Source organism: Nelumbo nucifera, chromosome 7 (genome assembly GCF_055504915.1).
Source record: "Nelumbo nucifera cultivar China Antique chromosome 7, China Antique-T2T, whole genome shotgun sequence".
Taxonomy (NCBI): Eukaryota; Viridiplantae; Streptophyta; class Magnoliopsida; order Proteales; family Nelumbonaceae; genus Nelumbo; species Nelumbo nucifera.
This window is the reverse complement of record NC_142655.1, coordinates 45,521,204-45,545,621: the sequence shown is the minus strand read 5'-3', so window position 1 is coordinate 45,545,621 and position 24,418 is coordinate 45,521,204. Positions and strand designations below refer to the sequence as shown.

At 40.6% G+C, this 24,418-nt stretch overlaps 1 long non-coding RNA gene and 1 other non-coding gene across 2 annotated transcripts; both read left to right on the top strand.

Annotated features, from left to right (window-relative positions):
• The first annotated feature begins 14,009 nt into the window (after positions 1-14,009).
• LOC148790453 (uncharacterized) lies at positions 14,010-15,542 on the top strand. The gene is made up of 3 exons (XR_016078492.1): positions 14,010-14,172; positions 14,249-14,362; positions 15,162-15,542. It is a non-coding gene; the product is annotated as an uncharacterized LOC148790453 (long non-coding RNA).
• A 4,386-nt stretch (positions 15,543-19,928) lies between these two features.
• LOC148790452 (small nucleolar RNA R71) lies at positions 19,929-20,035 on the top strand. Its single transcript, XR_016078998.1, has one exon. It is a non-coding gene; the product is annotated as a small nucleolar RNA R71 (small nucleolar RNA).
• Positions 20,036-24,418: the final 4,383 nt, after the last annotated feature.

Sequence of the window (24,418 nt, the reverse complement as noted above, 5' to 3'; positions counted from 1 at the left end):
TTCACTCTTCACCAAAGATGGAAGAGAGTCCCAAACCAAATTGTACCTGAATTTTCCTTTTGGTAGGGAAACAAGGGTTAAGGTAGAAAGCAAATTATCCTTGGAACTCTAGAAATTGCATTAAAGGTTTCTATAAACGAAGTATGTAATGTAGAAAATGAATAATTTGCTTGCTTCCTTATAGTATAAAAGGGTTTCAAAATCTTCAAAAATGGATATTTTTATTTGCCAAATAGTGAGCCCAAAATCTACTTCACAGAAAGAAAGACATTCTCTTTCTGATATATCAATACTATACTCACTACAAGAAAAACCGACTAAGCCGGCAGTCATAAAAAACACCGGCCTAGAAGCATCAATGGTGGCGGTTTTATCATAACTGCCACTAGTGAATTAAACCAAGGAAATAATTAAAACAGGGTGGCAGTTCAATGAACTAAACTGACAGTATTCGCATTGAACCAGCCGGTCATAATTAAATTGTTCTTAGACTGGTTGGTTCAATGCTTTCCCTCCATTTCTAAAATCATTGATGCACGGTAAGTGGAGCCGATTTCTACTCCGTCTTGGGAGAGAGCAACAACTCCGTTCTATACTCTCTCCCACACAACTCTAATTTTCTACTTTCTCTCCCACACAACAACATTAATATGGAAAGTTTCCTTCACAGATCGAGAGTCTGAATTGAGCTCGGATTTATATTCAATCGGCGCATTGAGAACTTTGAAATTCAACAAAGAAGTCGAGAAAGGTAAGTTCATCGACCCCTGTATTTTTTATACCCCATTCATCTTTCTCTATAAACTATAAAACCCTAATCGTGTTGTTTTTTCATCTTAGGGCGAGAATAGATGCTGCTCTAAACTCCTAGTACGCAAAAAAAAAAAAAAAAAAACAAGGGAAGGGCGGAAGAAGGAGGCTTGGTTGGAGAAGGGTTCCACTTTACTGGTTAGTGAATAATTTTGAGTTTGAATCTCTCCAGTTCTTGCATATTTATATGATGATGAAAAACATTTAATCAAGAGATGGGTAGGAATGAGTTGGAGATAATGATTGAGTTTTGGAGATTTTAAGAGAGGTCTTTTGTTAGGGGAGTTTTGGAAGTTCTGTTTTGGGCGTCTACTATTTATATTTTTCCAGTCTACTACTCCCAAATCCATGCCTCTAGATAGCTGGGACCAATAGCCTTTTTTTAATTTATATTTTCAACCATTGTCAATGTTGCTTCTTTCAAACTTTGTGTTTAATAATTAACTGTAAGGGACAAGTTAGAATTTTGGTTTTATTAATGTATCTGATGCCTGAAAATATGTAATTTTTCCTTTGGTACATATCACATATCTGGACTATATGATCAATTTGATTTCTTCCACAATAAGATTAGAAAATGATGTCATAACATCATTAAATTTGGGGGACAAACTTGTAGGTTATGGGTTACCTAGTTAGATTATTTGTTTAATTACTTTTCCATATACCACTTGTTGGCAATTACATGATCTCTAGCTAACTAGCTTCTTTCTATTATTCTTCTTCATAAACCCTATATTTGATGATCTGCCATCTGACCTGTAACTATAATTCAGAGGTGAATCTCCCCCCACATCAATCTCTTGAGGAAGTTTTACACCAAACTCCATATCATCTCTTCAACTAAATATTTCTTATGATTGATAAAGTAAAACTATTTATTAATACATATTGGGAACATCAATTATTTACTTCTACAGAAGGAAATATATGTCACACCAAAACCAATTGCTGATAGTCCATAAATGGTGCAAAGCCTTTCTTTATAATTTCCAAGTTCGAATGAGCTAGTTAATAAACTTTAGGTTTTCTTTTTTTATAGGATTGAAAACCTTAGTGAGGAGAATCAATAGGTGAGAAGTGGATGTCATCATAGGTTTATGGTTTAAATTGGGATATAATATAATTAGTTTCCAATTCTCTATTTTTAAATATAAATACGTATAGTTTCTAAAATTGAATAAAAAAAGAAAGGAAGAAAGATTAATGGACAAGATAATTCATAATTCAGTCTCTTTTAGGAACCTACAATTTATAGAAGGTGAGACTCTTTTTCCTTAAATTGATTTGAGAATCCCTATTCCGCCCATAAATACGTTTACAACTTGAATATCATTTATTATCTTTATTTTATTCATTTAGGGGCTACTTCATGTATTTTGTCCATTCTGAGTTTTTTAACAATGTAACCAACCAGAAGGTGGGGAGCAAAAATTAGAACCAATGTTCTTGTTGTTCTTGCAAAACATTAGCTTACATGCTATTTATTTAGTTTGTGCTAACTGGCAGTAGAGAGCATGGTTATGAAATGTCTAGGACACACATTGGTTGGTCAAGCTAAAGCAGCAGTGGTTATGCACTATGCTATTACAAGACAAAGGATGGTTTGAAGAGTGGTTACAATTTTGAATATTGCAATTAAGAATTGATTTTCTTCATTTCCCACAAGATCTGAACATTCTGCTAGCCAGTTTGGTAGACAATAGATTATTGACCCCCCTGCCCCCGAAAACAAAAGGCATGCATGCACACAACAGATCAGGCCTAACATCTAAATAGGATTGTACATTAAACATGTGTTTTTTTTTTGTATCAACAAAAAAAGAATTTTATTGATGAAAATTTAGGAGTTACAAGAGCTTGGGTGTAAATTCCATCCCAAAACAACAAAGGATTATAGATTTGCCCAAACCATTTTCTATCTCACAACCCCTTGTTTGGCCAAAGAACCTACCATTCCATTTGGTGTTCTTATAACCCACTTAAAGGCAACATTTAACCCTCTTGTTAGGCTTACAATCTCCTTGAATTTATACCGGAATACCCACGAAATCTGGGAACTATTCTTGGTCCATGAGATGATTACTAGGGATCTCATGATCCAGGGTTTAATGTATAAGGCTGTTGCGAAAGATCGAATCTATTTTGTCAACCATGGCTTGCCAAACATGGTTTAAAAGTGTTTCCTTGTTTTTCTTTTGATATGGCAAACTGATGAAATGGAACAGTTGTGAAATGCATTGGTGCCAAACACCCACTAATTGCGCTGCTCAACTTTGCTTGTAGTTTTGTTTTGCCTTTGCCTTGTATTATAGGGCATCTTTTGTTATGTCTTTTTATTCAGCAAAGAACTTGTTTGTGTTCCCTCATTTTAGTGTCTTGTTGTGATTGTCTTTTCCAATCTAGAACATTCAGTTGTATCCAATTGTCTGAATTCAAATCCAATATCATATCATATTAATCTAAATAAATTTAAATATATAATCTACTTATTATTCCCCCATGCATGAACTAGAGGGCAAGAAGAAATCAAAGGTGTGGCATTAACAATACCTAATAATATCTAGCCACCATATGTCATATAATGAACAACTACCCGAGAATCAATAGAAATCTAATTTGTTAAGCACCTATCTTAAACCCATTGGCATTTGGCAGCTTCCATCTTAAACCCCTGAAGCTTCTGGGACCTTTGGCAAGGCTCTTTGGTGCAAATAAGAATTGGGTATTCCAAGCTTCACTTGGTGATGAGGGGTGATTTGGCTCGACCTTATAAGTAAAGGATACGTGGAAGTAACCTTCCAGCTAGACGACAAATCAGCATGTGGTGCCACATCAGCAGATCGGGGGACCTTGGGTGCTCGGTCACTTCGGAGCTGGAGCACCTCGGTACCCATGTGCATCGAGGTGCCATATAATCGAACCTAGAGGCTTGCCAGTTGTTTTCGAACTTCTCAGGATCACACCACGTAATTGTAGGCCATATCCTCACCCTGCCCAAATGGGAGGGAAATGGTAAGCCTTATTAACTGGTACGTTACCCTCATTCCAAAGCGGAATGGATCCCTACGTCACGGGCCGAGGATTCCAGGAGCATTTCATAAGATCCATGGCAGCCCAGCTATATAAAGGCATCAACCCCCAAGACTCAGGTATGCACGATTAATTACATTCAAGCTTTCAGCTCGCAACGAGAGTACATTACTAACTTCAGCATTGGAGCAACCTCACCAGGTTAGCCACCCCAGGTTCTCGGATCCTCTGTCTTGCAGCTTGGTCCAACTTGCTACACGACTAGTGTCCAAGTAGTCTTCTAGCTAGGAGCTTTCAGATTGCGCATCATCAATTGGCGTCGTCGGTGGGAACCGATCAAAAGGTCAACGTCACACCTCATCCATCACCTTACTCTCTCTCAATGGCATCTTCAAGCAACACCGGCAAGGACATCGACATGAGCGTCACTGGGGGGCAGGACCACCTAGCATCACTCCCTCAAGGCTCTTCAGTGACTATCGGGCAGTTCACCATCCCCCTCACTGCCTCAGGGGTCCCCACTGTTTCGATGCAGCAAACGAGTTAGCAAATAAATGTCCCGCTGCCCAGGTAAACACCACTTTCTCTGAACCCTCGATGATTCCTCCTTGGGTCGGGCGTCACCAATTTGATGATCTAGTTTAAAGTGTCAGAGCCATGCAGATTCAGATAAAGCAAATGCATCAGTTTCAGTAGTACTATTTCTATCAATAGTACCAGCAACAGTTTCCACCACTACAACCGAACCAGCAACTAGGTCAATACCAGAATCAGGTTCAGAACTAGCATCCGGGCCACCAACAACTTCAACAGAGTGTTCACTGATCTCCTCATCGGGGTGAGGGAAACTTATAGGTTCCGGTCCCTCCAAGGGGCTGGACCCCACCTCGGGGTAGGATCGACGATCATCACACGTCCCCAGTTTCTCAAAGGGGAACCAAAAAGATAGGCCCGAGGTCAGCCAAATGAAAGGAACAGTCAACAACAACACTCACAGCTTGAGAATTGTGAGTCGTGGCACGACGATCGCCAGCTTGGGGCCCGAGGTATAGGCTCAAGACGAGACCCCTTGGTACCCACAATAGCCAGCACCGGTCTCACGACCAAGAAGAAGCAGGAGGAAGGAACCTTGATCCACCTCACAATAGTGTTCGGGAGCAAAAGCGGACCAGAATTGAAGTACTTGATCATACCGAAGCCGGTAGCACCAATGTAGAGCTAGGGAAGAAATAGCAGCGGCGGCGTCACAAGATTCGTTGTTCCTCAGCCAAAATATCCCACCATCAAAAAACATCCAACCACGGGAGCGAATTAAGGAAAGGAAGGAAGTGAGCTCGGTGGCTACATGACCAGCTTCGGCATTGTTGAGCCGACCCTCTCCCTTCTCACCCGAGCTACTAGTAGTCTTGATGCCGAAGGACTTCAAGGTGCCCCCATTGGAAAGGTACGATGGAACTTTCGATCCTAACAAACATGTAGACGCCTTTCAATCTTAGATGCACCTCGCCAGATCAGATGAAGTGTGCATGTGTGTGGCTTTCTCCACCACTTTCAAAGGACTGGCTCAGACTAGGTACAGGAACATCGCGTCGGGCTTGATCAAAAGTTGGGCACAGTTTGTGGATATGTTCACAACCCACTTCATCACAAGTAAGAAGTGCCCGAAGTCACAAGAGAGCCTTCTGAATGTGGTTCGGAGGGTAAACGAGTCAATCCGGAGCTACATCAAGTGTTTCAATGAAACATGCTTGCAGATACTGGATCTGGACCTAGCAGTGCGCTTCACCGCAACATGAAAGGGAGTTACGCACAAGGAGTTTAGGTGGTACGTCAGAGTAAACCGACTAAAGACCATTACAAAGTTTCTCGCATTAGTTGATAAATTCATAGGCACAGAAGAAGAGCTCGGCCAAAAACCAGAAAGCCAACAGGGAAAGAAGAGGAAAAGAGAAGAAGAATTAACAGGCAATGGCAAGCACAAAAGAAAGAAGAGCAAATCACCGAGAAGAAGCAAGTCACCTCGCTCAAGAAGTAAGTCCCTCTTCTAGAGTTATAGGTCTGGTCAGCGATCAATGATCCCTCCTGTAGAAAGAACAACCTATACCTCCCAAAACGCGAAGCGAGGAGAAATCATGATGGCAATAAACGACTCCTCCTTTGTCAAGTGGCCAGCCAGGCTACGGGGAGACCTAACGACTAGGAACCTGAACGTCTGTTGTCATTTTCATCGGAACAACGATTACAACACAGAAAACTACCAAAATCTCCGCAACGAGATCGAAGAGCTCATTCGCCACAGGTACCTGAAGAAGTACATTTTGCACGAGGAGAAAGAATAGAGGGACCGGCAAGGAGACCAGAGGAAAAACTCTCCGGAGTCGAGCAAACAGAACAAAAAGCCACCTCGACAGCTACCTGAAGAGAGACCAATCTACGGGGTAATCAACATGATCATCGACGGATCCATTGTAGCGGGGTGTACCACAGCAGCAGGGAAGACCTCAGTCAGAGAATTGAAGCATGAAGCAGAAAACCCACCAAAGCGACATTGGATGGAAGAGCCCATTTATTTCATCGAGGATGATGCGCGTGGGATACAGTATCCTCATGACGATGCTCTGGTCGTGAAGCTCGTCATAAATGATTTTGAAGTGAAGCGCATCTTGGTGGACTCAGGCAGTTCGACCGACATCCTATTCAAAGGAACCTTATACAGACTACAATTGAAGCAAAGCGACTTGAAACCAGCAGATACACCCTTAGTGGGGTTCAGCAGCGAAGAAGTCAGACCCCTTGGCCGGGTCACAGTAGCACTAGAAGCAGGAACGTGGCAAAACATAGTGCGATTCGAGCATACTTTCCTAGTGGTCACGACTCCGTCCCCCTACAATGCGACCGTAGGTTGGCCCATCCAGCACGTCTTACATGCGATAGTATCAACATACTATTTGAAGATGTAGTTCCCGACAGATTACGGAGTAGGGGGTAGTACGAGGCGATCGGCTCGAGTCACGCAAGTGCTACGTGGTTGCACTAAAAGGTAAGGCGAAGTTGGTGGATGATGTCGAGCTAGACCAACCATCAGACTATATTGAGGAGCAAGCTACCCCGACGGAGGAGACAATCCATATACCGGTATCCAAAATCGAGCCGACCAAGACCCTCCAGATCGGAGCCTTGATAAGCGAACCGCTCCAAGAAAATGAAACCTTGCCCCGGAGCAGGGGAGGGTAGTCGATGAGGAAGTTGGGAAACTCCTCGCCGTAAATTTCGTCAGGGAGGTTCATTAACTGAGCTGGGTGGTCAACCCCATGCTAGTGAAGAAGGCCAACGGAAAGTGGCACATGTGCGTCAACTACACTGACCTAAACAAAGCCTGTCCGAAGGACTGCTTCCCCCTTCCTAGAATAGACCGCCTGGTAAACGCGACCTTGGGGCATGAGTTGTTAAGCTTTATGGATGCATATCCGGCTACAACTAGATTAGGATGGACATAGCCGACCAGGACAAAACTATATTGTAACTGAACTAGGGTTGTATTGCTACAAAGTCATGCCCTTTGGCTTAAAAAATGCTAGAGCAACTTTCTACCGACTTGTAAACAAAATTTTTGAACCGTTGATCGGTAATAAAATTGAATGTTATGTTGACAACATGGTCATGAAGACCCAGTACTCAAACTCTTTAATTGACGATTTAAATTATGTTTTTCAAATTCTGAGAAAATTCAACATGAAGCTCAACCCAAACAAGTGTGCCTTCGGGGTCACGTCGAGCAAATTCCTCGGTTACATAGTGAACCGATGTGGCATCGAAGCCAGCCCTGATAAAATTAAGGCCATATTAGATATGAGACTGCCCTAGAAGATAAAGGAGGTCGAAAGACTAATAGGCCGGGTAGTTGCCCTAAATCGGTTTATGTCTAAATCGGTGGGTCGGTGTGTACCTTTCTTTAAAGCAATAAAAAAGAACGAAGACTTTGTATGAATCGAGGAGTGCCAGCTCGCATTTGATGAGCTGAAAAAGTACCTAACTACCACACCAATTTTGACCCAACCTGAGGAAGGTGACGAATTGAAGATGTACCTCTCCACGAGTGAGGAGGTGGTCAGCTCGGTATTAATCAGAGAAGTACACCAGGTCCAACGACCTATCTACTATGTAAGCAAAGTTTTGCAGGACGCAGAGACCAGGTATCCCGACATCGAAAAGTTAGCGTACGCACTAGTGGTAGCAGCTTGGAAACTACGTCCATACTTCCAAGCCCATACAATTGTTGTCCACACCAACAGACCTTTAAGGCACATCTTGCTTAAGCCTTAGGTGTTGGGTAGGTTGACGTAATGGTCCATCGGCCTAAGCGAACACGACATCCGGTTCGATCCACGTCCAGTGATCAAAGCCCAAGTCTTGGCAGACTTCGTAGCAGAATGTACGTTCAACACAAAAGCCCCTGGGCTGATTGAGCCTGCTAACGTGTCAGAGGCATTAACCAGCGTGACGTCGGTCCTAGTCAGGGTAAGACCGACTTGAGATGAGGAACCCTGGATCCTCCACATAGATAGTTCGTCTAAGCAACGAGGAAGTGGTGCTAGACTGATACTGTATGGCCCGAGCGAGGTGAAGCTGGAATATGCTCTCCGGTTCGGATTCAAGGCACCGAACAATGAAGTGGAGTACGAGGCACTGATTAACGAGCTAAGTCTAGCAAAAGAAATGGGTGTAAAACACCTCGTCGTGTGCAGCGACTCTCAGCTAGTAGTAAACCAAGTCAACGGTGACTATGAAGCTCGTGGTTCAACAATGGCAACTTACCTCACCAAGGTCAGGGAAATCCTACCATGCTTCTACTCATGGTTCATCAGGAAGATACCAAGGTCCGAGAATGCTGAGGCCGATGTCCTATCACGATTAGCAAGCACTAGCAATAACACAATGTGGATTGAATACATAGAAGACCTGCCTCGACCTAGCATTCTTGGGGGGGTAGAAGAGATTGCTCCCGTGTTGCAAGCAGAACCAAGCTGGATTGACCCGCCCGTTGATTATCTACTCCACGGGGCCCTACCAGCAAAATGCAATGCGGCTTGGAGGGTAGAGCGTCAGTCAACTCGGTACGTCGTTATCAACGGGCGGCTGTACAGGAGGTCCTTTACGTTCCCCTACCTACGTTGCTTGCGACCTTCAAAAGCCGAATTAGTATTTCATGACATCCATGAAGGACTATGCAGATGACACTTGGGGTACAGAGCGCTTTCCCAAAAAGCACTTAGGTAAGGCTACTACTGGCCTACCATGAAGGTAGACGCACTCGAGCTCATCAAGAAATGCGACAAATGTCAGAGGCCCGCCAACATCCTCCAACGACCTACTACCGATTTGAAGTACCTGACCAGTCTATGGCCCTTCGCGCAATGGGGGATTGACATCCTCAGACCATTTCCTCCGACAACCGGGTAGAGGAGATTTTTGGTCGTAGCAGTGGACTACTTCACAAAGTGGGTGGAGCCTCCTCAAGTAGGTGAGGCCACCTGAGTGGATTGGGGCTCAGACACTGGAGCCTCTTCAAGTAGGTGAGGCGGAGAAGCCCTACCTTGGTCTTCCTCGACCAAGTCAATAACTGGAGGATGCTCGGTGGTGGCGGCCTCTTGGGGACGGGCCTTCTTGGAGGACTTCCTCTTCTTCCCACTCTTCATGCTTCTGAAGAGCTCGGTAGCTGGGATATCAGCCATGGCTCCTGCAAAAGGTAACGAATAGATCAATTGCAAGATTAAGAGAAGTTGCGAAGAAGAAAACAAGTGTGTGCACCAAGATAGCGACCGACTAGGAGGACTCAGCCCGACTTGTATAAGCTTCTCTACGGACATGAAGTTTTCGAACTTCAACCCGAGCTTCGCCCAAGAATGGACTTCCTCCTGTGTCGCTTTGCCCAACTTGATGTCGGGGTCCTGAATGGCAGGCCTCCAATGGGTTGGAAATGGCCATCCCGTAGTATTACGAACCATGAAGTAGCGCTTCTTCCAGGTTGAGACTTTGTTGGGAAGGTCAGGCAAAATCTTGTAATCAAGACGGGGAGACATGTAGTAGCTTTGCCTATGCTCCGGGAGAACACTGGTGGAGTTCTTTTTGATAAAGCAAATCGAAGAGAAAATTTTGAGGGTCAAGGGTCGGTTATAGTCGTGAAAAAGGGAAATGGTACCTACAATGTTGCAGATCGAGTTGGGGTGGAGTTGACCTATGGCGATGTCAAAAAATTTAATGACCTCGATGATAAAAGGGTGAAGTGGGAAATGCAGCCCAGCTACGAGTTGCTCCTCAAACACCATGATCTCGTCGGGACCATGGTCCCAAGGAAACCTTCCTAAGGGAATACTATATACAAGGTTGTCGGGCAGATTGCATCGAGCTACCAGGGGCAGGAGTTTGTCAGCTGTCATTGTGGAAGGACCGAAGCTGTTTGGTCCCCGAGTCTAGCGCAAAGTGGAGGCCCCCTCATCGGAAGCCTTGCGCTCCTGCCAAGGTGTGTCCACCTCGGACGGGTTGGAATCCGAACCCTGCACTAAGGCATTCACCTCGGCAGGATGAGACTCTGTGGCCTACGTCGAGGTGCCCACCTTGGCCCTAGTGGACTCTTCACTCTCGTCAAAAAGACTATCTACGCTAAAGCTAGACATATCAAACTAAAGGAAAAATACCACAGGAAATAGAAACAAAGAGAGACAAACTCACCAAGAAGATTGAAGGAAGCGAAAAGACCTCAGACGCAAAGGCAACTAACATCGACTTGGAAGACTAAAGTGCGACCTCGACAAACTCTAGCACGCAATATGTGGTGAGAAAAATGGGCCCCTCTGGTCCTTATTTATAGCCACTGCGTCCGGGACTCAACAGTTGGGATCTACATGATCCAATGACTCCCATGAAAACTAGTTGCACGCCACCCGAGATCGAAATCGATTGAGCACGCATTTTGACATTTGCGGAGTTTATAAATGGCGTGGCGTCCGTGCGTACCTAGTACGCGATCTAGGATATTCCCTGGTTGAGCCAAACGGGTCATGAAGGTCCAACCAAAGAGTCGCCCTTTGAACCATCTGGAAGTCGTGTCAAATCTACCTGGACTTGCTATGAACTCCCCGCACCAGGTCAGGAACCCTGGCATGGGGAGTGGGGGGCAATTGATGAGGGGCGATTTGGCCCGACCTAATAAGTAAAGGACACGTGGATATGACCAGCCAGCCAGACAACAAATCAGCATGTGGTAACACGTCAAAAGTTCGGGGGACCTCGGGTTTTCAGTCACTTTTGAGCTAGAGCACCTCGGTACCCACGTGCGTCGAGGTACCATATAACCAAACCTAGAGGCTTGCCAGCTATCTCCGAACTGCTCGGGATCACACTGCGTAACTGTAGGCCTTATCCTCACCCCGCCCAAATCAGAGGGAAACGATAAGATTTATTAACTAGTACGTTATCCTCCTTCGAAAGCAACCATATATGGTGCTGTCTTTATTGATTCCTTGATTGTATGCACCAGGTAATGGTATTGATATATACTTGCAGCCATTAGTGGAAGATCTTTTTGATTTATTGTAAAATGGTATACTGACATATAATGTATCAAAGAAAGAGTTATTTCCATTGTGTGCAGCTGCCATTTGGACAATCAACGACTTCCCTACTTATGCTAATTTGTCAGGGTGGTTTACCAAAGGTAAATTGGCATGCCTTGTGTGTCAAAGGGATACTTGTTCACTAAAGTTGAAGAATTGGCATAAGTTTTGTTATATGGGTCATCATAGATTCTTAGATGATAGGTTTCAACATGATAAATCATCATTTGATGGTAATGAGGAGTGGAGATTAGCACCTATAAGATTAACAAGGAAGCAAGTGATAGATGATGTGCAAGGATTAGAGTACACATTTGGGAAGGGAAATGAATCCATTGGTGGAAGAAAGAAAAAACATGGGGACAACTCTAATAATGATAATCATAATGGTGATAATCATAATTAGAAAAAAAATAAACATATTTTTTAATTTGCCTTATTGGGAAGAGCTCCTGTTACGACCCAATTTTGACACAATGCATATAGAAAAGAATATATGTGATAGTTTATTGGGGACATTATTTAACATTGAAAGGAAGACAAAAGAAAACTTAAAAACTCATCAGGACTTACAACATATGAGCATAAGATAAGAACTTCACCCTAAGCCTAGTTTCGACCAGATAGAACCTATCTGCAGCATGCTACACAATAAATAAGAAAGAGAAAACTATTTTTTGTCAAGTGCTTGGTAATGTAAAGGTTCCAGATGGGTGTGCATCCAACATTTCGCGCTTAGTGCAAATGAATAATGATTGCAAGCTTAAGGGGTTGTAGAGTCATGATTGTCATATACTGATGCAACAATTGCTTCCCGTAGCCATACAAAGGGTGTTATTGAAGAGTGCAAAGGGACTTATGTTCAACGGTTGAAAAGGGTTATGACTTTGCTAGTCTAGAATCCAATATTGCAATTGTACTTTGTCAATTAGAGATGATTTTCCCAGCTTCATTTTTTGATATTATGGTACATTTGCCCATCCATCTAGTAGAAGAGTCTAAGCTAGCCAGACTAGTTCGGTATTGTTGGATGTACCCAATAGAGAGGTATGCCAACTATATTCAATTATGAACATTATCTATTTTATTGCTTTATTGATTAAACTATTTTTATTCATTTTTTTTCATGCATAGGTATCTTCATACATTGAAATCATATGTATGAAATAAAAGTAGGCCAGAAGGATGTATAACCGAGGGGTACATAGTGGATGAGTGCATAACCTTCCGTTCTAGATACCTCCAAAGTGTTGAAAGTAGGCTAAATGAGCCAATAAGAAATAAAGAGAATGGGCATTGTTAACTTGACGAAGGATTTGAAATTTTCTCGGGCATATGCCATGGCATTGGAAGTCCCTCTCATGTTCAATTAGATAAGAAAATATTGATGAAAGCACACTTGTATATGTTAAGAAATTGTGATGTTGTTGGCCCATATATTGAGTAAATTGATTAGGTTGTTGTGTTTTGAAGTTTCTAATGAATAATATTCCATAACCACGACTCATGCTTACAATTCTATGCAATTGTAGGAAATACCTTGAAAAGATTTATGGAGAGAACCCTATATCACGTTCACATGTTGTGTAGAGAATCCATGAAAAGAAATTTTCTAATTGGCTTATGAACAAAATTTTGATGTTAATTCATTATCATGTTTCTAATAAAATATCCTTTAAGTGTTATACAAATAATGACATTGCATATTGAGGGAAATGAACCAACTTTGAACAGTTTGAAATGGTTGGCTAGTGGCCATGCATATCTGCAAAGAGATATAAAGGAGCTAGCATAAATGGGTTCAGGTTTCAAACAAAGGAACATGAAGCAAATTGAAAAACCCAAAATAGTGGCATTGTTGTGACTGCAAAAACAAATAGTTTTTCCAATATGCGAGATATGAACCCAATTTTAGGTGACATTGCATATTATAGTGTGATCACCAATATCATAGAATTGAATTATTATGAGCCATTGAAGGTAATGCTATTCAAGTGTGACTGGGTTGATGTTGTTCAAGGTAAGGGGATGAAGGTTGATGAATTTGGATTTACTCTTGTTAACTTTAATCACCTATTACATACAAATGAACCATTTTTTTAGCATCTCTGGCAAAACAAGTATTCTATGTTCAAAGATGTCATTAACTCAAATTGGCATTTTGTTGTTAAGACAAAGCCTAGAGACTTATATGATATGCATTGGGATGTTGATGTGAATGAAGAAATACCACATAGAGGTGTTTTTGCGATTCATAGGAAAAAAGATGGAGCACCTATTGATCCGTAATCTACTGATATAATGGTAACCATATTTTAATTATGAACTCTTATAATTTATTAATGTCATGTTAAACCATTATTATTAATAACATATTAATGGATGGTCTTCTAATGCTTTCATTTTTTTTGTTCTATTTAAGTTACAAATGGAAAATTATATGTCACAAGATCCAGAAGATCAGGGAGAGGATAATGAACTGAATGACATGTATGCTTGTGTAATGGAACCAAAGCGTCTTGGCTGAGTGCATGAACTATGGTTGGGTCCAACTGCAACTAGGTTCAGTGGCTCCTGATAGAGGAATGAAGAGCAAACAAGAACTGTACAAGAAGTGTAAACGACAATTGAAGAGTGTGCAAATAAATTGGCTGAGGAAAATAGGGAATTACGAGCTCGATTTGATGAAATGGAGGCTAGATCTGCTAATAGACAGGTAATAGTTTGTTTATATATATATTAAATGTTATTATGGACTAATTTGATTTTTGTGCTCATCGTTTATAAATAAGGGCTCCCAAGGAGAATCATATCAGTTGCCAAACCACTCTTCAGCTCATGCTTTTCAAAGCCCCTTTTATCATCAATTTGGTGCCAACCATAACAATGATTTACATAATTTAACTGTAAGTGTTACTTTTTATCTCAAACATTTATTTTAAAAATAATACAAACACATTTGGTAATGATTAATTGCATTTGTAGGAAAGCACGAAATGTTATTTGTTGACTAGCCATCAAGGGATGTTTGCATCTATAGTAGAAGCAATTATTATAAGTACCAATCCATCAAAAACTATAGGTGGTATCCGACTTGGTACAGGATGGGTTGAGGTTGTGATTGACATTTCTATCATCAATGATGCACTTCTAATATGTCCACATGGACATTGCAGAACAATTGGAAGTGTTGTTGGTGTACTAATTGCTTGGTTTTACGGATTTGTAAGATTCTTTTTTACCATTTGTATCATTAGAATTAAAATTTTCACCGTTGATTCTAATATATATCCTAGACTGAAACAATTTCTTAAGTGGATTTGCATTGGGAGCATGGGATGTTTTTGCATCACTTGTTTTCTTTTGAATCACCCCTTGTCTTGCAAGAGAACAATTGGATTTTTTTTATTGAATAGTTTATTTAAGATGCTTATAATAAATAATTTTTTATGTTAAATGATTTTGTTCATGTTTCTATCTTTTATTTCGATTGTAAAGTATTTATTGCCTTTGAATACCATATATTATGCTAATTATTAGAAAAAGAAGGTTTGGTGGAGGACTTATATGGGAATCGGTTAAGACTGGTTTGTGGAGTCGGTAGTTCCATTTATGTTATAACCTTTAGGTGTTTCATTTCATTTGAAATTATAGTTGTAGAATTCCCTTGAAGTAGGTTTCACATCTTTTTTTGTGTCTGTACAGGATATGCAGTTGGAGCAATCAATGGGCGTGTTTCATTAGCATGTCTATATCCTTCTGAGGAGAATGGAAAGGGGTTAGTTATGAAATAAGTGGGGAAGAATGATTGGGTTGGGTTGGGTAGGGTGCATGGTTCCAGCCCCAAATGTGTGTGTTGGGGTGATTGAGGTGCATGGTTCCAGCCCCACACCCTAGCCTCAGCCTAACTCCCCCACACTTAAGATGAACATTGTCCCCAATGTTCCTAGTGTTAGGGAGTAACAATAAATCCAACAAGAGCAATACCAAGTGAAGAGAGAGGTGTAGAGGACTTCCTGAATTGTACAATAACACTTGCTAGTCTACATGAAAATCCTGTCTCAGCAAGTTCTTATCATGCCACCTTTTAAATCTATCTTTATAAACCCTGGCATTCTCATACGCGGCAAGTCTGAATTCATCCATCTCATTCAATTGCAACAGCCTCTTAGTACCCGTGGCCTGTATGTCAAAATTTAAGAATTTTAGTGCCCAATAGGCCTTATGCTCTAACTCTACCGGTAAATGACATGCTTTACCAAAGACCAACCTGTATGGGAACATGCCAAGGGGTGTTTTATATGCAGTTCTATATGCCCATAATGCATCATCCAATTTGATGGCCCAATCTTTCCTAACAGATGCTAGGGTCTTCTCTAGAATTCTTTTGAGCTCCTTGTTAGCCAACTCCACTTGGCCACTAGTTTGAGGGTGATAAGGGGTAGCCAATTTATGTTTAATTCCATATTTCTGCATTAATCGTTCAAAGTGGGTGTTGCAGAAATAAGTTCCCCTATCACTAATTATAGCTCGAGGAGTGCCAAATCGGGTGAAAAGCTTTTTCAGGAAATGTACTACCCTCCTAGAGTCATTTGTGGGTAAAGCCATGGCTTCCACACATTTAGACACATAATCAACATCAATGAGGATATACTTATTCCCAAAAGAATTCGGGAAGGGTTCCATGAAATCTATATCCCAGACAACCAAAATTTCATAGATCAGGATATTAGAAAGGGGCATTTCATTCTGTCGGGAAATGTTACCCGTTCTTTGGCATTTGTCGCATGTGGACACATACATATGGGCATCTTTGAATAATGTCGGCCAATAAAAACCTGATTGCAAGACCTTAGATGCGGTGCGGCTAGCTCCGAAATGTCCTCCTGCTTCTCTATCATGGAAAAATTGGAGTACTGATTCCATTTCCTCTTCGGGGACACATCTCCTTATGATTTGATTTGCACATAATTTGTACAAAAAGGGTTCCTCCCACAAATAGTATTTTACATCATAAAAGAATTTCTTCTTCTGTTGATAGGAAAGGTTAGGAGGGATGATTTGTGCAGCAGGATAATTTGCAAAATCAGCATACCAAGGAGATGAATATTCCTGAATGGAGTACAACTATTCATCTGGAAATTTTTCTCGAATGTTGCTGGTTTTCTCTTCTTTTGAGCCTACCTTGTCCAACCGGGAGAGATGATCAGCAGCCAGGTTTGCGGTACCCTTCATGTCTCGTATTTCAATGTCAAATTCTTGTAGCAATAGGATCCACCTGATCAGTCTTGGTTTTGAATTTTTCTTGGTAAACAAGTGCCTCAATGCCGAGTGGTCTGTGTACACAATAACTTTGGACAAAATCAGATATGAACGAAACTTATCAAGTGCAAAGATTACCGCTAGTAACTCTTTTTTTGTTGTGGTGTAATTTAGTTGTGCTCCATTCAAGGTTCTGCTAACATAGTAAATTAGCTGAAAATGTTTGTTCACTCTTTGTCCTAACACAACTCCTACGGCTGAATCACTCGCATCACACATCAGTTCAAATGGAAGTGTCCAATCTGACACTATCATGATGGGTGCATTGATCAACTTGTCTTTCAAAGTTTTGAATGCTTGTAGGCATTCAGCTGAAAATTCAAAAGCCACTTCTTTCTGAAGCAAAATAGACAATGGCTTGGCTATCTTTGAAAAGTCCTTAATAAATCTTCTATAGACTCCAACATGCCCCAAGAAGCTTCTTAAAGAACGGACAGATGATGGGGGTGACAACTTCTCAATTGCCTCCACTTTAGCTTTGTTAACTTCTATACATTTTTGTGAAATCTTATGTCCAAGCACTATGCCTTCCTTTACCATAAAATGACACTTTTCCTAGTTCAGCACTAGATGTGTCTCTTCGCATCTCCTAAGCACCTGTTCCAAATTATTCAAGCATGCATCAAATGAAGAACCAAAAACTGAAAAATCATCCATAAAAACCTCAATAAATTTTTCAACCATATTAGAAAATATGGACATCATACACCGCTGAAAGGTTGCTGGGGCATTGCACAATCCGAATGGCATCCTTCGGTATGCAAAAGTACCATAAGGGCAAGTAAAGGTGGTCTTTTCTTGGTCCTCTGGTGCAATTGGGATCTGATTGTACCCTGAATATCCATCCAAGAAACAATAATACTCATGCCCGGCTAGCCTCTCTAACATTTGGTCCATGAATGAGAGAGGGAAGTGGTCTTTACGGGTGGCTTCATTTAATTTCCTATAGTCAATGCATACTCGTCACCCGGTGACAGTTCTAGTCGGGATGAGTTCATTTTTTTTCATTTGGGACAATGGTCATACCCCCTTTCTTGGGCACGACTTGTACGGGACTCACCCAAGAACTGTCAGAGATAGGATAAATGATCCCGGCACCTAAGAGCTTAATGATTTCAGCCTTCACCACCTCTTTCATGTTTGGGTTTAGGTGTCTTTGGGGCTGAACCAAGGGCTTGTTGTCCTCTTCCATCAAAATTCTGTGTGTGCATATTGATGGATTAATGCCTTTGATGTCCTCTACCCTCCAAGCTAGTGCATTTTTGTGTTCCCGCAATACTCTTAGCAATTTTTCTTTTTGCAATGGGTTCAAGGATGCGAAAATTATTACAGGGAGAGTTGATGGTTCCTTAAGGAAAGCATAATCCAAGTGGGGTGGTAATTGCTTCAGTTCAAGGGTGGGGGGTTCTTGAGATGACGGCTTACCTATTGGTATAGGAGTTTTGCCTAAGTTTTCTAACTTGAGAAATCCCTTCCCTTTGAACTGAGGCTTATTATTCAAATATGCCATCATGAGGTTTATTTCCTCATTTTCTCCCATTTCAACTTCTCCTTGTTGTAAGCAGGGTTCAAGAGGGTCAGCCGATCTACTCACCTGGAAGCAATCATTCACTGCATCATCAATAGCATCAATCATGTAACAAGAGTCATCACTAGAGGGTGCATGTTTCATGGCATCAGACATTTTAAAAATTATTTTCTCATCTTGTATCCTAAGGTTGAGTTGTCCTTGTTGGACATCAATCATTGCCTTCCCGAAAGCCAGGAAAGGTCTCCCTAGGATGAGAGGGACATCTACATCTTCTTGCATGTCCAATACAATGAAATCAACGGGAAAAATGAATTTATCTACTTTAACCAACACATCTTCTATGATCCCCCTAGGATGCTTAATGGACCTATCAGCCAATTGCAATGCAACTCTGGTGGGTTGGGGCTCTCCCAATCCCAATTTTTTGAAAACCGAGTATGGCATTAAATTTATGCTAGCTCCCAAATCACATAATGCTTTTTCTATTTTTAAACTGCCTATAGTGCAAGGGATAGTGAAACTCCTTGGATCTTTAAGCTTTTGAGGCAGCTTGTTAAGAAGGATTGCCGAGCATTCTTCATTTAGAGCATCTGTAGCCACATCTCCCAATTTCCTTTTGTTTGCAAATAATTCCTTCAAAAATTTTTGCATAGTGGGGCATCTGGGCTAAAGCATCAGCAAAAGGAATATTAATATGTAAACTTTTAAATATCTCAAGGAACTTACCGAATTCCTTTTCAAGCTTGTGTTGCTTCAGCCGATTAGGAAAGGGAACTTGTGGCTGTTAGTGCATTTCTTGCTGCGGTTCAGATTGCTCCTTCTTCTGGTTCCTGGCTTCAAGGGTTGCATCTGCCTTGGGTTCAGCCCTTACTTTCTTCACTACTTCTGGAAGCTCCTTACCACTTCTTAAAGTGATAGCTTGCACTTGATCTCGTGGATTCACCTCTATATTGCTTGGTAGTGTGCCCGGTATCCTTGCTGAGATCAATTGCGCCAACTGCCCAACCTGATTTTCCAAGTTCTTTATTGAAGCCTCTTGGTTTTGAAACCTATTTTCAGCACTGTCTATGAACTTTGTCATCAGCTCCTCTAGGTTAGATTTTTGTTCTGGCTGATAAAAATTTTGGTGGAAGGGCTTCGGTGCATGCTGATTCTGCCATGATTGGTTTGGGTGTCCTTTCCATCCCAGTTGAAAGGCATGATGGTACTGATATCTTTGCTACCTTGGAAGGTTGCCGACAAAGTCAACCTGTTCTGTAGACTGCCTAAACTGATTGCCAACTTGGCATTCAGTACTGATGTGGCCTGCCCCACACAAATCACATGTCACAGACTGCACATGCATGGCTGCCATTTGCATCTCGTCTAATTTCTTGCTGAGTGCACCAATTTGAGCAGATAAAGCCATGTATGAGTCAACATTATGAAGGCCATGTTGCTTTCTTACTTGTGTTCTTTTTGAATGCCATTGGTAATTATTGGCTACCATCTCCACTATGAGTGCATGGGCCACTTCAGGGATCTTATTATTAATGGAGCCCCCGGATGCTGCATCTAGGATGGTTTTATTTGAATCGGTTAGACCATTGTAAAAGGTCTGCACTTGCAGCCATATCGGAAGGCCATGATGAGGAACCTTCCTCAGCAGCTCCTTATAACGTTCCCGTGACTCATAGAGAGATTCTCCCTCTTGTTGGAAGAATGTGGTAATGTCATTTCTCATTTTTGTTGTTTTCGAGGGAGGAAAGTATTTAGAAAAGAAATCGGCTAGCCATCTCATCCCAAGTGGCTATAGATCCGGCTGGTAATGAATTTAGCCAAGCCTTGGCCTTATCTTTCAATGAAAATGGGAATAACCTCAGCCTTATCGCATCATCACGTACCCCATTATGCTTGAAGGTGTTGCAAATTTCCAAGAAATTGGCTATATGGGAATTCGGATCTTCGTGAGCCATACCACAGAATTAAACTGTGTTTTGAATCATTTGAATTATGGCTGGCTTGATTTCAAAGTTATTAGGAGCAATGGCCGGTCTTATAATGCTTGAAGCATCCCCAGTTAGGGTGGGCTTGGCATAGTCCATCATGGTTCTAGGTTCATCCATCTCTTCTATTTCCGGTCTGACTTGTCTAGCAGCTCTTAGGCAGATACGGAGAGTCCTTTCAATCTTCGGGTCGTAAAGAATTTCCTCCAGTTCAGGTCTGCTTGTCATAAACTGTAGAAGTCAAAGCAATAAAAAGACTAGTATACACAAAAGAATATGAATAATTTAACCAATCAATGATCCTACTCTCAAATAGGACTGGAATCAAGAGCTTTAAGCTTCTTTTTTAAGTTCCAACTTGTATGTCTTGCATGCAGCCATTAATTACAGGGACCTGAAATCAGATCTGAAATCTTAGCTATTGAGAACAGTCATATTCAGATCCGAGTTCATACCACTAACCTTATTGAGTACAGATATTGTGCATGGTTTTTACACATTCAGATCTGAAATTTATGAGGGTACATGCATAAATCATTTACACATTCAGATCTGCAATCTTAAATTTCAGCAGCTACTGCAATTTACAAATTTCTTTCTCCTTGTACCGATCTGTTCTTATTGCTGAAATCAGTAGCTACTGAAGCTATACTATTGCCATTCAATGTACATGTCTGAAATCAGTAGCTACTGAAGCTGTACTATTGCCATTCAACGTACATGTATGAAATCAGTAGCTAGAACAACTGTGTTCAGGTCTGAGATGTGATTTCAGTAGTGAGAGTGAGTGTATACAGATCTGAAATCAGTGGTTATACTATGCATGGTAGTAAAGTTTCAGATCTGTATATACTGAAATCAGATCTGTCATAACTTGCTTTCAATTCTGATTTAATAAGACTTGCTAAATCTCTGAATTGAAGTAGGTTTCAGAGGTGAACACAGATATGATTTCATATCTAAAACTCAGCAAGTTATAGTAAATATGATTCGGAATGTGCTCAGATCTGATTGCAGAAGTGATAGGTAAGGTAATCAGATTTGAACCACATTATTTTCATAAGATATGTAGACCAAAAAGAGCAAAAGCTATAGCAATAATGAGTTTAGATTTGATCTTTGATTTCAAAAGTAACAAATAAAGTAATCAGATCTAAACTGCACTCTTTTGAGTAGCAGCTACTCAATCTGAAATCAGTGGTTATTGTGAGGTTTTACAGCAGCTGAAATTACAGCAGCTATTTGATCAATCAAATACAATAGCTACTTGATGCTAGGTCAGGGCTAATATGGAAATTCAGCAAGGAGTGCAAGTGTATACAGATCTGAAATCAATGGTTATGTATGGTAGCAAAGTTTTAGGTCTGTATATCAGGTCTGTTCTAACTTGCTTCCCATAAGACCTGTTAGATCTCCGAATTGCATGTGGGTTTCAAATTTGAAAGCACCAAGTTAGAACAAAAATGCTTCATTATGTATTCAGATCTGATTGCAAAAGTGATAAGTAGTGTGATCAGATCTGAACCACAAAATATGCAAGCAATTATAGCAATAAGTTCAGGTCTGAATTCTATAAGTCACAGTTAATGCAATCATAACTGCACTACCCGCCTATGCATCATTCATCCATACATTGATATAATTTTTTTTTTAGATGAAATAAAACTAGAACACAAAGAAGTAATGCAACTATACTACTGAACTATAACAAAATCTTTTTTGTGTGAGTTCAGATCTGATTGTTGAATTCAGAAATGACAAGTATAAGTAATCAAATCTGCACTCTTTTGATGTTTATACATCTTTTTTTCTTTTGAGATCATAGAACCAGAAATTTACTACATTAACTAAACTGAAACTGAAATCAAAGATGAAGCAATCAAGCATTAAGAAAGAAAACTAGCTCCATCAATGAAAGTTATTGCATTCAAATCTGAAATCTAAGATGCACAATTGGAAACCAGCAATGAATGTAAAGCTACAAATCAGATTAACAATGGCCAATGGTTCCTAATATTGCTACAATAAATCCCCGGCAATGGTGCCAAAAACTTGGTGGGTCATTGTGACACTAGCAAGTGCACTAGCCGCTCAAGTAATAAAGAGATGAGTAGAGTATCGTTCCCACGAGGATTTAGGTAGCAACTACTAATACTAAACCAACCAGCTCTTATCTGATTAATCGATCACTACAGTTTATTCAATTCTGAAATTATAAACTGTAAACTACCTAATAGGCATTGGTTCAACACCTTACATTCAAGTTAAGAGAATAGGCTAAAATTATAAATTCATGATTCAACAATCAGCCCTCTTAGATCATTCGAATAGAGTGTGATTCAGCCTTGGTTTGGTGAAACCTCAAAGCAATGAACAACCTCTTTCAACTGCATGTTCATCCTATGCATGAATGATGATTCTTATATCTCTATCAAGAATCTAATCATCCATGCATGCATTAGATCAAACAATTCAAGGGCATCAATTCAGATTGAATTGATTACCAACTGAATTATGCAAGTTATCTCTAACCTTGCATTCAATTCAGTTCTTGAGTAGCAGATCCGAATTTCTAGAGTCTCTCTCAAGCACTCTAGAAATTCTAAGAGGTTAGAATAGATCGGCCAAGCTGAATAATGAATGTCTGAATTCTTTCTCAAGCAATTCAGACAATACAAATCTCAGATATGAAATTTCAGATCTGGTTTTGTAAGAGAACAATTCGGCCCATCAGTTCTACAATCAATTCTCTAATTCAAAAAACATCAAAGTTGGATCTAATCCATTCGAATGATTCAAGAAAACTTAATTACATAATCTGAATTTACAACATTCAATCTCCATTACAACAAGAAAGAAAGAAAGAAAGAAAGAAAGAGAAACTACATGATCTAAAGCTGAATTCGAATTCAAAGAAAACAAAAACTGAGTAAGAATGTAACCTATATTTCTCAATCAAGCTTCCCCTCCTTCGAACTCACCTTCTTCTCTCTTGGATGCTTGGATCTCCTAAGCTCTTTATTCTTCTTGCGCCTACCTCTCTCTTCTCCTCTTCTTGAATTTCGAACCCAAGGGACTAGAGAGTCTTGAACTTAGGCAATTGAACACCTTCCCCCTTCAAAAGACCTCCTTAAATAGGCTTTCAAGGAGTCTAGAGGCCTCTTTTGAAGCTTCTAGAATTGGTTGCTCTTCTCTCCTCTTGAACCTTCTAGAGTGTTGCCCCCCTTTCTTCTCTTGAAGCCTCTAGAAGTTTCCGCCCCTAGCTCCCTTTGGGCTGCAACTTAGCTGAATTTTGAGCTGTTTTGGGCTGCAATCTAGGCTGCTCTTGAATAGAAATGGGCATCCTCTTTGCTAGGCCGAATTTAGCTTTCTTGCTAGGCTCTCTCTTTGGGTTCTCCCAAAGAGTGTAGCATAGGCTACATGGGCCGAGTGATCCTCTATTGATCTCTTGGTTGGGCTGGGTTAAATTAATTTAATTTTGACTCTTTTTTTCTTGTTTTATGCCTTATTTTTTTTTAATTGGTTTCCATGAAATATTTCCTGAAATTAAACTAAAAATGGGGTGAAACTCAAACAAACCATAATAAAATCATGCATAAAACTTCATAAATTGTAGGTAAACCATGTACTCATCATTTTCTTGTTTGGTGGTGAGTTAATAGTTCAACCTTTTGATTCAAATGTGCCAACCCTTGATGTCATAATTAAAAAGTAAAAAATTACAAAAGATAAAATAACAAAAAAAATGAAAAGTATAAAAAAATTGTAGGAAACATTTGGGTACATCTCTTGTATATCATATATTTATCTTATTATACAAAAATAAATGTGATAAATAAGAATTATTTTTATTGATAATGGAGATAGAGGCGGTGCTTGGAACCATGGGCGTTTATTCAATAAACTCTGCCACATACGTGCCACTTCAGCATTTAGCCCATCATGCTGATCCGTACACATAAAGACTTGCAAAAGCACACATGCCTCGATTTGTGTGTGTGCCTACTATTGGGGGATGTTTCATTTTAGCGCTTCCCCCAACGGGTAGGCGTTTATTCATTGGTTTGCTGATGGGGTGCCTAATGGCACCTATATGTCAATAAATGGTTTCAATATTGTTTTTC